The sequence below is a fragment of the Perna viridis genome, chromosome 15, assembly GCF_037379345.1.
Source record: "Perna viridis isolate PV_CMFRI_1.1 ecotype Kerala chromosome 15, ASM3737934v1, whole genome shotgun sequence".
Classification (NCBI taxonomy): domain Eukaryota; kingdom Metazoa; phylum Mollusca; class Bivalvia; order Mytilida; family Mytilidae; genus Perna; species Perna viridis.
Genome location: NC_142459.1, coordinates 16,735,796 through 16,751,994, shown reverse-complemented (window position 1 = coordinate 16,751,994; position 16,199 = coordinate 16,735,796). Strand labels below are relative to the sequence as shown.

Genomic DNA, 16,199 nt, shown 5'->3' with positions numbered 1-16,199 from the left:
TGAAATGACATACCTTATTTTCAAAACCTTACTGGACATCATATAAATGTTTTTTTCATTCTTTTTACTGGACAGCGTTATATAAAACATAAAAGTTCCTGTTTGTACTTGTCAGTTTCGTCGAGGAAAATAAAACATTTACTTTGAAAGGGAAGAGATGCCAAAGTTACCATTTTCAATAATATATGTTTCTAAGTAAACTAATAGGACCCTCCCAAAGAACAATGCTACGTTTGTTCTCTGAAATACCATGAAAAATGCAGCAATTTAAACAAATCAATAAAAGTTTTAGTGAACATACTTTAGCTTAAGAAATATACAACAACAGAAATATATTTTTTTCTTAAACCAAGATTTTTAGTAGTTTTCAATTCATCGTGTTGTTTATAACATATGTATAAGAAATAACACTAGAAACTGGGAGCATGGATCAGGTGCATGGGTAGGGTATTATATGTTAGTTTTACGGAGAGTAATTCAATGGGGAGATCTAGCTTCTGTCTTTATTTGTATATAAACAAATTGGAACATTACGCAAGCACAACGTAATTTTCAATTAAGTAAGTCTAAATTACAGGCCGAGTTGGTTATGATGTATATCTAAAAGAGTAACCAATGCAACCACAATTCTACCTGAAATCAAAAGCCTGTAATCTAGTGGCAAAGACCTGATATGGAAATCAGAAACATACAACAAAAACATAAAATAACTAAAATAATACGTACAAGCAACAACAGTAAATGAGCAACTAAAACGCCACTAAAAACTGGGAACATGGACCAGGTGCACCTTGAGGGTAAGCCCGTCCTCTGTTTTTCTAGAAATACCCGCCGAGGTGCTCATAAAAAATCAAGGGTAGACGAAGGAGGAAAGAAAAACAAATTGAACAAATCATTGTTTATGGTGCAGATGGATAATCCGTAACGATCCTCACGTTAATAATGACAACTGTAAAATATCAGTAGTGATGAACCGAGTTTAAACATATCGTTACCTTAATGTTTTTCATATCACTTGAAAGATTTGGGATAATACAAAATCGTTTGACAGATATTGTGCAATGAGTTGAATTTGGATTTGATTTTCGTAGTTTCGTTTTCCGTCATGAACCAGTCAACCTTGATGTCTATTGACACCAGGCTCTAACAGTTTGAAACATGGAAATAGATACTTTGTGTTTTTTCTGTATCATAAGCTTACGATAGAATATCTCACACATTCACCAGAAAGGTATGAATAACTCAACATTGAAGATTTTTAAATAGTCTCAGGTGTCCTTTTATCGGTATACATTTTATATAATTATATCAAGTTCGTGTAGATACGAAACTTGTCTCAATGCAGTGAGTTCAATAAAGGAAAAAATCTTCTCGTACACAAATGGCAATAAACTGTTTACCCCGTTAAACGTTTCTGTCATGTTGTCTACATTATGCAGATCGTCCCAGTTTCCTGTTTTCTCGTTTTAGTTATATAGTACAACTTATTTTAATATCTCTATATTACCCTTCTATTGTTATACTAAGGTAATTTTGTTTCTTTGCATGTATTATTTTAGTTACTTTACGTTCTTCGTTGTGTATGTCTGTTTTACATGTCTGGTCCTTGTCCCTGGATTACATTCTTTTGATTACTGCTATAACCTTGGTTCCCTGGATTACTCACAATAATCATTACATATTGACGAAGTCATGAACAACGTGCATTCTATTTATTTAGGTTTTCAATAAAAAATATCTAAAGGATTGCACAAGGGATAGTTATATACATCATATATTTAGATTAAAAATAACTTCTTGTACATTAAAAGTTCTTGTTCAAACCCTATATAATCTACCCTATATCGCATACATTATATCACACATCAAGACCTCTATCGCATACCTTATATCGCACCCTTTAAAATACTATATACTTGAAATACTGTTAAAAATATAATATAATGAACATTACATGTCAAAATCTGTATCAGATGCTGTATCAACCCTCGACCTATATTACCACACGGGCCGATGGCCCTTAGGGTGATCTTGGAGTCTCGGGTTGATACAGCATCTGATATAGATTTTGACATATAATATTTAGTATTTATACTCAATATAGCATTTTCATATGGATAAGAGTTAAACGTGCCTATTAAACTAATGTATATAAATGAAATACATATGTATTTTTGAATTTAGTTAAAATTTCTAAACATGTTAAGGACATTTTTATTTAATTTCTATATGAATTATGAATTTGAAACTATATGCATCTGACAACGACAAGGAATTCATTGTAGTTAAAACCTAGAAAGAAGTACTTGCATGTTACGCCCACCTGGAATTCTTAGAAATCAAATCAAAGCATAGATAATTGTTTTTTTAGTTATACACGAAGAATGATGCATGAAATATTCTTGAACAATATTCTTTGAACGGATTTTTAATCACCGTTTGAAATTTGTGTGCAAATAGTCGATATAAATGTGGGTAAGTATTTTAGTAGTTACAATGTATTTCGTTTAGTTTTGTTTAGAAAATTGTTGATTTGTTAATTGTATCTGAATGGGAGAAAACTTCAAATTCGTTGTGGTATTTAGCAAATGGGTATATGACAATGGGGGAAAAGAGAATATTGAAAAAGGGCAATAGGGGTGTGGCAATGTGGTAAAAGAATATATCACAAAGGGGCGTTGGTAATGTGGCAATGAGGCAAATGGGAATGGAACACAAGGGCAAAAATAAATTTGGAAATGTGGTAAAATGCAATGACACAAAAAAAATGGTAGAGATACATAATGGAATGTGGCACTCGATCTAACGGAAAAGTGGCAATTGGGCATAGGTTATATGACTGCGACAAAAAAATGTTACAGTTGGGGACAGGAGATTGTGGCAATTTAGGAATAGGAAAGGTTGCAATGTGGCGAAAGGAAATGTGACTATAGGAAATAGGGAACGGTAACTAGGTGAATCGAAAAAAAAGGCTCACATTGATAAATAAACAAAGTTTTATTTCATATATGAATGTAAATTGTTACATTGAATAGTTCCAGACATTGTCAGGTTGTTGTACTACTTGTAGAGGGCCTGGTTGGGGTAAACGTTCAATTTAATGAAATATAGACAAATGCATTGTGGTAAGGAGCTAAAGGAAAATGGAAATGGGAAAAAAGGAAATGTTCCAAAAGGGGAAAAGGGGAGTGTAAATAATACGTCAGAAGTGAAAGTAGCAACGAGAAAGAAAGAGATTGGGACAGTGGGGCATTGGGAATAACAACAAGGGAATCGAAAACAATTAGGCACATATTGATAGAAATCACTATTTGAACCTTTTTAAATGATTAACAGTATAACATTGAAAAAAAAAGAAATGTGATGCATAACTGTTGTTTATTTAACACGTTGCGATGATGAATTTATATGGGGAAATAGAAATGGGTAATGAAGAATATAAAAAATAGGCAAGGGGAAATTGGGATTGAAGAATGCTTTGACGTTTAGCTGTGTATACATATTCATCTGTATTATCTCTTCAGAGACGGGTTCAAAGGTAAATAGTAAACTGAAACATGTATTTATCAGTGTAACACATCTGTATCCATCATTACATATATCTGAATTTGGAACAATGCATTGGCCTTCGTACCTCCTTGACAGAGGTATTAACAGTATTTGTTAATTTTTTAATATTCAATTTATTGAATATTATTATAAAATATAGGGTACATTTTTCTTCAAGGAAAAACTGAAGCCATGACCCACCCAAACTCTAAACAGGGATTGTTACATGAAAATCAACTTTACCAAAACCTTATTTCTTTGCATCAGGGTAATCCTGGTAGTTTCGAGATAGAACTGGGTATTAGTGATGAACATGACGCTAGTGTAGAACATGAAGACCTTAGGGACGACGATGTCGACAGGTATGTGTGAAGTGTCTACATTATGCAATTGATATCTCTCTACATTGTTTAAAATGTTTACGCCTTTATGTAGTTGTTTTAACTTCTAAGGGATTTTAAAGACATGAAAAGAAATATACAATGCAGAATACAATTCAAATATTACTTGGAACACACACAAAAAAAAATGGATTCCTTCGTTATATAGAACATTTTGAACGAGAGGTCAAGACGCCTTGCCTTTACGCATGACCTAGTGACCAGAGTTTTTGAACTTTTTTTGATTTTGTATTTCAATTAAATCATGTTTTAGGGAAGAGGAGAGTGAATGGTTGAATTGGATAGAAACAGAGCTGAAAAAGATTGCTTGCAACAGCACAGAAATAACACTTAAACAGTTCAAAACAGCTTTAGACTTTAAGCAGGTACGATGTGATTTTTATGTTTGAAAGGACAGTCATTATCAACAACGGGACACATAATTATGAGTATGCATGTTTTTGATTCTGTTGGAGCATACAAGCTGTCAGTATCTGACCATAATACGTAACGGAAGACTTTATGTTTATGTTTATTTCGATACGGGAATATAAGCGCGGTCAGCCTAAGACGTCATATCTTATATAACAAGTTTACATATCATGATTGATTGATTGTTGGGGTTTAACGTCCGAGCAGCAATATTTCATCTATATTCAGACGATGAACATGAATGATGATGAAATGAAAAAAGGGATGGGACATAAGGATAATAGGGTCAACAAATTTAGATTGCCACTAGAAAAAGGGAGGGATTGGTAAGGTCGGGTAATTTAGCCTCCTGTGGCAGAGCGCAAAGGTTCCTACTGCTATGAAATACCACAGCAGGGTTATTTAACGTGCTAGGAACGTGGCCCCTTTCCCAACACGGTGCACCACTATGGTTTGCGGTCAGGTTGTCCGTATTATAGGCTGAAAACCCCAGCATGTAACACGCAGGGGGTACCCCATTCCACCACCTGGAGCACACATCCCAGTTGCTCTGTGGGCAGAGTGCCTATCCTCCGGCTAGGTTTCTGAGATCTATTTAGTCGCGTTTTAAAACAAGCTTATTGCTGCTGTAGGCTTATTATTTAAACACCCGGATCTGCACGGGGCGTTTACATATGAAGTTCTCTCATTAAATTATACACAGATGAAATTGAATCGAAATATATCGAGATGGGCACACTCAAGTTTTGTAGTTAACATGTGTACATTTGTTGGTTCCTTTTCAGAACTTCTTCGCTGAAAGACTTTTTGACCTATGTGATTTCAACCATAGTGGTACAACCAATATATCAAACATTTTAAATCTACTGGTCAAGGTCACTAATGGTACACCGACACAGCGACTCAAGTTCCTCTTCGAAATATACGACGTTGATGGTATGCTTAATTTGTGGTCTATAAACAGAGACCAGATAAGGATTGAGGACTGTGATCTAGTAAGGGTAGCTGCCAGCCTGGGAAAAATAATAAGTAGCAGCCAGATTAAGATTAGGGACTGTTAACTAGTAAGGGTACCGGCGAGCTTCAAGAAGTTAAGGGTTAATAAGAGTAGGAATAAAGTGTACGAAAATCTAGAACTAGGGAGTTGGAATCTGAATACTCGTTTGACTGAATTTCCTAAAGCATTATTTGGTTTTTAAATCATTTTTCCAAATAACTTGAAGAAGGAAAGTCAGAAGCGGAAGGAAGTTGGGTCTCCATGTCTACTGTTGCCATTCAAGTTTTCCTAAAACCATAAACCAATGACAATTAAAGGTACATTGTTTTCTGTTTTAAATTTATTGCGAAAGTATTACTTCTTCTAAGCGTTTACTAAATACAACTTCTGGTTAAAATAAATGAACGTCTGTCGTTCTTCAACAAAATTGAACTTCTATTGAAGTTCTATTTTTAGGTAACGGAAAGCTAGACATAAATTAATTGATGACTGTTCTTCTTGTATACCACGTGATTATACCACGTGATTATACTCCCTGTCTGATTAGATGTGATGGTTGAGAGAGAAAAAGAGTTGAGTTCAATAACAATTCGATTGTGACGACCCTTCTTAGGCTGCTTTTGTTGGATACGTAGTCTATTTCCAGGCGATGGCGAGTTAGATATAGATGAACTAATGACTGTTCTTCGGTCTTGCATGGAAGAAAGTTCTCTTAAGTTGAGTGACGACGATCTAGAAAACCTTACTGCAGTTCTTTTTGAGTCTGCTGACACTAACGAAAGTGGCAGCATATCATTTGATGATTTCAGACGGGAATTGGAACACCACCCTGGCGTTGTGGAAAATTTGTCATTGAGGTAATGTCTTATGAAGCTTGTATTGTCAAATCTACCTTTTGTGCTTTTATATTTTGGCTTACTCTCGAAAGCGGTGAATAAAGTTTATATTTAAATGGAGGAAGACTTCCAAAAAAACAACATGAAGAAGCACGAAACAAATTATAGTTCCAATTAAAACAGAAACATTCTAAACTACTGATAAATGAAGCATACAGTAATTGCATGGGGAAACTTCCCATCCCATGGTATTGGGTATGGTGAATGAAAATGGGGGATGGGGGATGGGGATAGTGTACGGGGCATTGAGTATTTTAAAATATAGAAGATGGGTAAATTAGTTCTTAACGCATTAATATGAAAGATGTATCAAATATAAATGAAAATAACAGTTTATATGTTGAACAATTTAAACATATGAAATTTCATTTGATTATGTAAAATCGTGATAAGTAATATGCAGTAGGGATTCGGTAAGGGGAGGGGGTCGATTTTACTAGAGGGAATGTGGATGGGGATAATGGAGAATTTGGGCTGGTAAATTGTGTGAGTGTGTAGCTTATACCTATCAAGAGCTGTATAAATCGAGAAGAAAATTAATCCACACAGAATAATGGCGATTTTGAGTCTAGATAGGGCGAGATGTGATGTTTGCTGAGACATTCATACTGACGTCATTCTGTTTATCGGTGACGTCACAGAAACCTTGTTATTGGCTATTGTTGGTAGTATCATGCGAGTAAACTGATATATCAAGCAGAAAAAAACAACTGAAAAACGGTCGATTAGTTTGTTTATTATTACAAAAAAAATGATCAACGAGTGATTCTAGGAAAGCAGAGGACGACGCTTACCCTACCGGTGCACATGGTCCATGCTCCCAGTTTTTAGTGGAGTCCGAGTTGCTCATTTGGCTTCTTTTCTTTGTATGTATTATTTTAATTACTTAATGTTTGTTGTGTACGTCTATCTTCCATGTTTGGTCTTTGTCCCTGAATTGCTTTCTTTTGATATCCGCTAGACTTTTGGTTTACCTAGATTACTCTTATTTATTTTATGTTAATCAGTTGTCACTAAAAACTGGAAAATGTCTTCGATTAAGTTCAATTAAGTGTTAAATGTCTTATTTAAGAACTTTTAAGTAAAAAGGACAGCACATAAATGGCTTGTATTTTTTCTGCAATGAAGATATTAATAATGCTTTAATTTTAAGTACATGTAAATAATCTCAAAGGACTTTGCATATTTGTTATTTGCATATATTTTGTGTAAAGAGCAATCAACCATTTGCTCTTATAATATATAGTTTTAATATGTTCTAAATAGGCATTGATAAACCCATTAATTTATTTGCAAAATATTTGTGTCTCTTTCAAAGATGTCTGTTTTCGTTTCAGTGCTGCACAATGGCTAAAGCCGAAAGAAGCCGCTAAAAGGAAATCAGTTTCTTGTTCTAACTGCTGTTCAAAGACATATTTGACAAACAATCGCCGTAAAATAATTTTCTGCATTTTATATCTGCTTATAAACTTTGGTCTTGGGGGATATGCTGCTTATTACTACAGCGAATCCAATGGCTTCATTATTGTAGCTCGCGTTTGCGAACTTCCTCTTAATTTTAACTGCATGTTACTAGTGTTACTTATACTCCGGAAATCGATAACATATTTGCGCATGACATTTATGTATAAAGTTCTTCCGCTTGATCACAACATTTTGTTTCATAAACAAGTTGGTTTGGTGATTGGTCTGTTATCTGCTGTTCACACAGTAGCACATGTCGGAAATGGATGTAAGTTTATTTTATCTAATATTGTCTTCATCTTCCTGTCATGATGTTTACTTAATATTTTATAGAAAGTTTTACATAATAAAACCACAAATAAAAATCTTTATGGACTGACAAGGTTATTGGTGCCAGCAGTGCTAACAAGAATGGGTAATGATGTAGCAAAATAGGGGTCAAGAGAAAATGCTGTAAAAAAAGGTTTACAATCTGTAGCGCCAGGTACATTATATATATATATATGATTTGACCTAATATGATTTTCATATGTTTTGATTGATTGCTGTCTAACCGAATTTCTTTTGGACTGAGACATTTATAAGGTATATGTGCGTTTTACATATGTTGACATATAATTTAAATTGATATGAAAAGACTTCAAATATGTCCGATTTACACAGGTAACCAATTTACCCTTGAGTTAGACAGGTATCACTAAATTTGACGATTATTGTACCAACTTCAACATGTATAGTCGTCTGTTTCTTTTCAAGTTCTCCTCACTAAAGAGACCAATTACACACTAGTCGAGATAGTTCTCACAGACGCCATGCCTTTTGGTACAATAAATGGAGGTGCAATGATTACTGGATGGCTGTTAGATTTAATGCTCATAATCATGACTGTATGCTCTATGCCATTCATAAGAAGATCAGGACATTTTGAGGTAAATGGCAACACAATCGAACATACTTGTGCATATTGCATTCGTTTGGTTAACTACAAGTCATACTTTTGTTACCATATGATATACTAGCAAACAAGAGAACAGATAAATAACTTTAAATACGGTGCTATTTGACTCATGTCATACAGTTTAACTCTACAGTGACTGTGGTGTTTTTAATGCATGTATTGTTCAGAAATTATGACACGACGAAATATTGATAAAAAAATATGATAACATATCAAATTTCCTCTTTTACTCTGTGCTGGCAAGACCCGGACTTGATTTTTTATGAGCAACTCGACGGGTGTTTCTAGAAAAGCAGAGGACGCTTATCCTACCGGTGCACCTGGTCCATGATCCCAGTTTTTAGTGGAGTCCGAGTTGCTCATTTACTTTTGTTACTTTGTATTTATGATTTTAGTTACTTTATGTTCTTTGTTGTGTATATCTGTTTTCCGTGTCTGGTCCTTGTGACTGGATTACATTCTTTTGACTATCGCTATAACCTTGGTTCCCTTGATTACTCTTTCACTCTTCTGGTAATTGAGCTGGCTTAAACGTTTGTAAACGCTGCATTTGTATCTAAATTGTTTTCAAAGTTAATGTATTTGAACATTTTGAAAATCCTAGACGGTTTGTCAGTTAATTGGTTGATTTGGTAAGACATGAACTATATATTTAAAGCTTAGGACCAGCTGCCAATAGACCTATAGTACACAGGAGGTAACTTGCACCTCTTTTCGCAAAAAAAAAAAGACTTTTATACCAAACTAGATAAAAGGTGCAACTATATCATATAACGCTACCGAACCTCTTCGCCTTTATAAATGGCTTATTTGAAATCGTTAATCAAAACTTTCATTATCATTCTGGTAATGGAGCTGGCTTAAACGTTTGTAAACGCTGCATTTGTATCTAAATTGTTTTCAAAGTTAATGTATTTGAACATTTTGAAAATCTTAGACGGTTTGTCAGTTAATTGGTTGATTTGGTAAGACATGAACTATATATTTAAAGCTTAGGACCAGCTGCCAATAGACCTATTGTACACAGGAGGTAACTTGCACCTCTTTTCGCAAAAAAAAAGACTTTTATACCAAACTAGATAAAAGGTGCAACTAGTATCATATAACGCTACCGAACCTCTTCGCCTTTATAAATGGCTTATTTGAAATCGTTAATCAAAACTTTCATTATCATTTCCATTTTTGCAGGTATTTTACTGGACACATTTTCTCTACTTCCCATTCTGGATTCTACTACTTTGCCATGGACCACATTTCTGGAAGTGGTTTATAGCTCCGGGTCTAATATTTTTTGTTGAAAAGATGTCGAGTTCAAAGTTAATAAAACAAGCCAGATATGGGAAAACTTTCATAGAGCAGGTCAACCTTCTACCTTCGTCTGTAAGTAATGTATAGCCAAGTTCTAATTCAAATAGATATGCAAAAAAAAAAAAAAAATCCGAGGGACACTTATACTGACCTATCGAGGGAGCCTAATGTTATTAAATATTCGAAATGGCAGATCGGAAAAGCTATTGAGAGTATATATGACACCAGATGTTAGAACCATCGTTTATTCTTTACGAAGTCTAGATTACGATATTTAATATCAAGATTTTTTGTTCGATTTTCAGGTAACCCATCTTGAGATATCACGACCATCAAAATTTGTTTACCAACCAGGAGATTATGTATTTTTACAGATCCCTGCTGTGTCAAAACACGACTGGCACCCCTTTACTATCAGTAGCGCCCCGGAACTAGATGGTGTGTTTTACTTTGTGTTCTGAATTAACGACATTTATAAGTATTGTCGATACACGGATATACACATGTATGTAAGGTAAAAGTCCGTGCTAATTTAACTAACAATCGTTCATTTGAAATTTAAAAAAAAAAATTGAATATAATTTTCTATGGCGATATTCAAAATATCAGTAGCCAGGTCAATGTCTAATACGTATACATTGCCTGTTATATATGTATTTAATTTGTTTGTGTTATGTAGGGCAGTGGCAAAGATCTCCATTACTATCGATCGCTATTCATTCTTTTAAAACTCCTCTGGTTGATATGCTGCGATTCATTTCTATTTATAAAGCCTGCTTCCATACGTTTTGGCCAACCATATTGCCAGAATAGAGTTTCCTTTCTGGATAACATTGCAATTCATGTAATTCCGTTCTAGTTTAAATATCTACCTGTCATTGTTGATATACATAACTGTTGTAAATCACTTAGTATATTACAGATAGAATATGGCTGCACATACGGTCTTTAGGAAACTGGACGAAGAATTTATATACGTATTTTGATCAATACGACCCCGGTAAGGATGAAGAGATCATGTTTGAAAGCACTTTGTCAAATCCTTTGAATCGTGGGATGAGGACCTTTTATAGGAGAGGTTCTTTGAGTAAGTTAAATCATGATTATTTACATGTTAAACTACGCAGACCTTTTGTATCGCGCTAGAATTCTATCAAATAGGCTTCTTAAACATGGTTATGTTGCTACAAGATTGAAGTCTCACTACAAAAGTTTTAAGGTCGTCATCATGAACTCGTGGATCGATACGGTGTATCCATCTGCGCTATGAAAACCGATTAGTTCTACGTGTCATAGTTTTCCTTTCTTCTTTCGACTACCCTGGACTTTTTATGAGCACCTCAGCGGATGTTTCTAGAAAAGCAGAGGACACTTACCATACCGGTGAACCTGGTCTTTCGTTGTTGTGTATGTCTGTTTTCCATGTCTTTGTCTCTGGATTACGTTCTTTTGGTTAACGCTATAACCTTGGTTCCCTTGATTACATTTTAAAATAGACTTGGATAACAACATCATAACGGTACTGTTATCTATTCATTTTTAGTGATAGTTTTAGAAAATCAGATATGTTGTACATAGCTGAGAAATATTCAATTTTACAATCAAAAAATATTTTCTATTATTCTCATTATTTTTACAGGTCTAAGAGATAAAAGTTTAACACTGAGTTTGCGACGTTTTAGTCGAAGTCTTGGAACAAAGGCGTCTTAATCCTGTGGAGAAATAGATCCCGTAAGTAAGTCTAGGTGAACAATTACTAGTTACTAGAAACAGTTTTCGATAAGGTTATATATAAAGATAGGTCTTTGTTTAAACATTACGACAAACACTGTATGGAAGCAAGTCTTGAAATATTTGTCCCTTTAAACAGACAAATTTTACAGAAAAAAATATTAATTACTTATCATTCACTTTTTGCGTTATATGATAACAAGTGTAAGTGTTATAAGGCGGGTCGTTTCAGAAGTACATCTATCAGTTGTCAGCTGTCTATCTTATTAAATTTCCAAGTTCATGCATTTAAATTAATTGTATTTTTTTTTTCAGATACAAGATGCTAAAGAAGCCAGAATGGCATTGAGGAATAAAATTGTAAAAATTCAAGTATGGTCGTTAAAATATAAATTGACAATTTGATTTGGTTGTTGTATTTTTTTTTTTTACATTTGGTCAGACCATATTGATTTTCGCATAATTATGCGTTTTAGAGGCTTGAACCCGAATTGTTAGGACGACACGTTTCGTGATTTCACTAAATGACTACGAATATTTGACCTAATAACATATACTTAAAATAGATGTTAATCTCATTTGATAATCGGCTTTGCAAGTGATGTTTCTTAAAAATACTTAAGAAATATTTGTTAATTCTAAAAAAAAGTGTGTTTGGAAGAAAATATCAAAGAAGCTTAAATTTATTTTAGTACCAATAGAACACCAACATTTTTATTAATAATTAGTAACTCCACGGGACTAGCATTCCATTAAAAATCGGTATAATTTAAGTAAATATACATTCTCTCGTGAATATATTTCATATGGGGAAAATAACATACTCTCTGGGATGAGTTGACCGTAGTAGTGTAAAGGTCACGTCTTTGCATTTTTTTCAGTGTCATATAGATGGTCCTTATGGAACAGCAACAAGAGAAATTTTCCGGACAGAACACGCCGTGTTGATTGGAGCAGGAATTGGGGTCACTCCTATGGCATCCATACTACAGAGTATAATGTACAAATATAAAGCATCTAGGCGACACTGTCCAAAATGCTCACACGAGTGGATGGGACAATTCACCGCAGACACCATGACCACACAAAAGGTAATACACAGCCCCAATGTAGATCAATAACATGGAAAATATGTAGAATCAAGATCTGGAGCATGCTTTGCAAAAACATCTATACTAATGTAGTATTAATTATATTCAAAAGACACCATAACATTAAAACTCTGAACGCAAAACAGTCGTACATTGTTCTATAAGTACCCGTTTCAAATTAATCCCACTTATGATTTAAAAGGAAATGCATTTGCGAATTATCTGAGTGAAATATAACATTCTAGCCGTTGAGACAGAACTCAAAACTTTTGCAGCAAACATTATATATTTTATTTAAACTGTCCGAATTCAAAAAATGGAATCAACATAAACAGTCATTATTTACAACAAACGATGGTGGTTCTTAACTGATTCCAGTCAGCTATAGTAAGGCCTTTTAAATGGGAGACACTTATTAATATTATTGATGCCAAAGCTCCTTGAGTAAGAAATCTTCGCGCTCAAACCTGCACTTATTGTTGCAATCTTAATATGGGTCCCTGGTCAATATGGTAAGTGATCCTAGGATCAGATCACCGGCTACGGATATGCACAATATATGAGTAAATTGTCGCTTATAAAATAAAATAAAAACAAAGGTGAGATTATCTAGATTATCTAAATTCACTTTATAATTTGTATCGAAAGAGGAGTTGAAAAAAATATTAAAACGTGTTTTTCTTTTAATATGAATATTAGAACGTTTAAAAGCAAATAAAATAACGCCATATTCAACAGACAGAAGATATCACTGGTGACCCGGGTTATATTTGAGAGAAACTTGTGGAACGAAAATATTACCCGGGCTTCCAGGTTATTGCAATTGGAACAATAGAACGGTCCAATATATTTTTTCATCAGGTTGATTTTATATGGATTAACCGAGACCAGAGATCATTCGAATGGTTCCTGTCCCTTCTTGCCGCCCTTGAAGTGGAACAGTCCATTGCAAACGAGGACGGTCACGAAGAGAAACTGATTGACATGCATTTATACATGACGTCTGCTGTGAAAAAGACTGATATGAAGGGAATAGGCTTACAGTTAGCTTTAGATCTCATGCACGAGAAGTTGCAACGAGATCTTATCACAGGGTTAAAGGTTAAGACAAAGCCAGGTCATCCTGACTGGAACGAGGTAAATCATTATGAATAATGAACAATACCACTAATATACGTGCAAAATAAAAGATGATGGTTAGATTGAAAGTTGATAATTATCTGGACAGAATTATTCGTTTCCCGATGGAGCACATGCAATAATAGTCGTCCAAAATTGGTTGTTACGGTTCTTGCGGTTGTACATCTTTTAAATTAGTAATTGTGTAATAGGATATGTAGAAATGCCAGGAACGACGAGCCCAGGCAATAGAAGTATAATCGTAGGAGATACATGGCAGCTGGATAAGTCAGAAGTACTTTTTTAATCCATTGACAATAATTTCAAATTGACAACTCTGTTTAAATTCCATAATTATTGTGAAAGTACTTTAATTCTTGAATACCATTTTTGGGGGTTATGGAAGAAACGCAAGACCTTTGATTCTTGAATTCACGGTTTTGTTGTTTCCAGTATACACACCAAAGGAAATATCCTTTTCGTTTGGAACAAACCTTCTTGGTTTGGCCTTTCCATGAAAACCACGAAAATTGGTACCTCACGAACAATAGTACTTTTACAGTAGTACAAATATTAAAGGATAATTGTTTTGTTTGTTTTGCAGGTTTTTAATGAAATTTCATCGACAAATAAAGGAAAAGTAAAAGTATTCTTCTGCGGTGCACCCCTGTTGGGACAGACCATAAGACAAACATGTGAACAATACTCTTTTGCTTTCTCCGAGGAAAGTTTTTGACCATGTGATTTGGTTCGTACGGAAAACAAAAGGTTTCATCCTTCTAAATGGTTCGTTCTTTACACTTTAGTTTTCAGACTTTATACTTTTTACATCAAACCCAAAGTTTCAGAGTTTATATACATATATATTTAAAAATTCAGATTTTTTTCATTTTTCATACTCCGTTTTCTTGTTATGTTGTGTGAAAGAGAGTAAATGAAATACTAATTATTTGTAATTGATTATACAAAAGCAATTACATTGCAAAGCAGTAAAATGTTTTCAAATCATTGTGTTAATCCTAAATTCATTGCAGCTTCAATGATTAAGTGTTAATTTTTGTATGAATCAGGCAAAATGGAAAAATAACAGGATCATGCATTTCAACAACCCACCGATCTGACAAAATTATTCTGTTCATTGGCGGTTTCTCCATTTAAAAGGACCACTGTTTGATCACTGCATCACTGGATATGCTCAGAAATTTTTCAATAAAGGTTTAGAAAAAAAAAGTTATTTGCCCTTTATAAGATAATCCTTTGCAGTGCATTTCAATAAAATTTTAACTTAATTTACCAAAGTGGGGAGGAAAACCCTGTCTTTTTCCCTTCATTCTGATGGTCCAAATAGTCAAATTGAGCTTTTAAATTTGTGTTTGTTTTATACCATATTTCACCCACTGCCTGATTCTTACAGAGACTGACACTTAATATTCTTCAACTAATATAGACACTATTTCTGAAGAAAAAAACGAAATCATTCTGCAGATACAATGTTGAAGATGCGATTCAATCGTCCAAAAACTGAATTTTGGCTTATGAACTAAAAACTGTAAATTTTGACGTGTGAATAACAAATTATAAAGAAAAATAAATTGTCATTAGCTTTCAGCATACCTTTTAATTATTTGCCAAAGTAGGATAGGTGTGGAAATTCCCATCTTACTTCGTAGACCTAACACATATATACCCCTGATATCTTGGAAAAAAGAACCAGATGCACCGGTCGTGTAAGTATTATCTGCTCTTTTAGACACATCCGCCGAGTTCCTCATAAAATGTTACGTCCGAGGTAGACGAAAGAGGAAAGAAATACTGATACTGTGACAAAAATCGGTTCTCATGGTGCAGATGGATATTCCATAACGATTCTCGAATTCCTGACTTCAATCTCGTAGCAACATATGCCTGTTTCAGAAGCATAATTGTAATAGTCTAGCACGTTTGTCGTATAGTTTGGTCATGGTTTTTCCCATTTATCTCAATATGAAGGTCAAGAGGCTGACTTCATAGTGTCTGTATTGTCCTGTATCTCAAGTGTTTTGGATAGATGCAATATATTAGATCCCCGAAACTAAGATTGTTTATCGACAATACAACTTCTTTGTAGCGGAAACTTAGATTAAAGGATCTTGCTCAACGATATTCTTCCTTTTGGAACAGATCAGCTATAACCTTAACCTTGTAATAGTGAACGAACAGGTCAGGGAGTAACGGATGATATTTTTCCCATTGAAACGATCACCGTATGTTGAAAAATGACCCTACCACAATGGA

General features: G+C 34.2%; 1 pseudogene across 1 annotated transcript; it reads left to right on the top strand.

Moving 5' to 3' along the window:
- The first annotated feature begins 2,310 nt into the window (after positions 1 to 2,310).
- LOC148597182 (NADPH oxidase 5-like) lies at positions 2,311 to 15,536 on the top strand (annotated as a pseudogene). Its single transcript, XR_015918837.1, has 15 exons — positions 2,311 to 2,475; positions 3,817 to 3,911; positions 4,204 to 4,315; positions 5,147 to 5,297; positions 6,005 to 6,215; positions 7,592 to 7,986; positions 8,475 to 8,647; positions 9,865 to 10,056; positions 10,290 to 10,422; positions 10,907 to 11,071; positions 11,624 to 11,715; positions 12,031 to 12,087; positions 12,597 to 12,806; positions 13,668 to 13,943; positions 14,530 to 15,536. The product of XR_015918837.1 is annotated as an NADPH oxidase 5-like (transcript).
- The last annotated feature ends 663 nt before the right edge of the window (positions 15,537 to 16,199 follow it).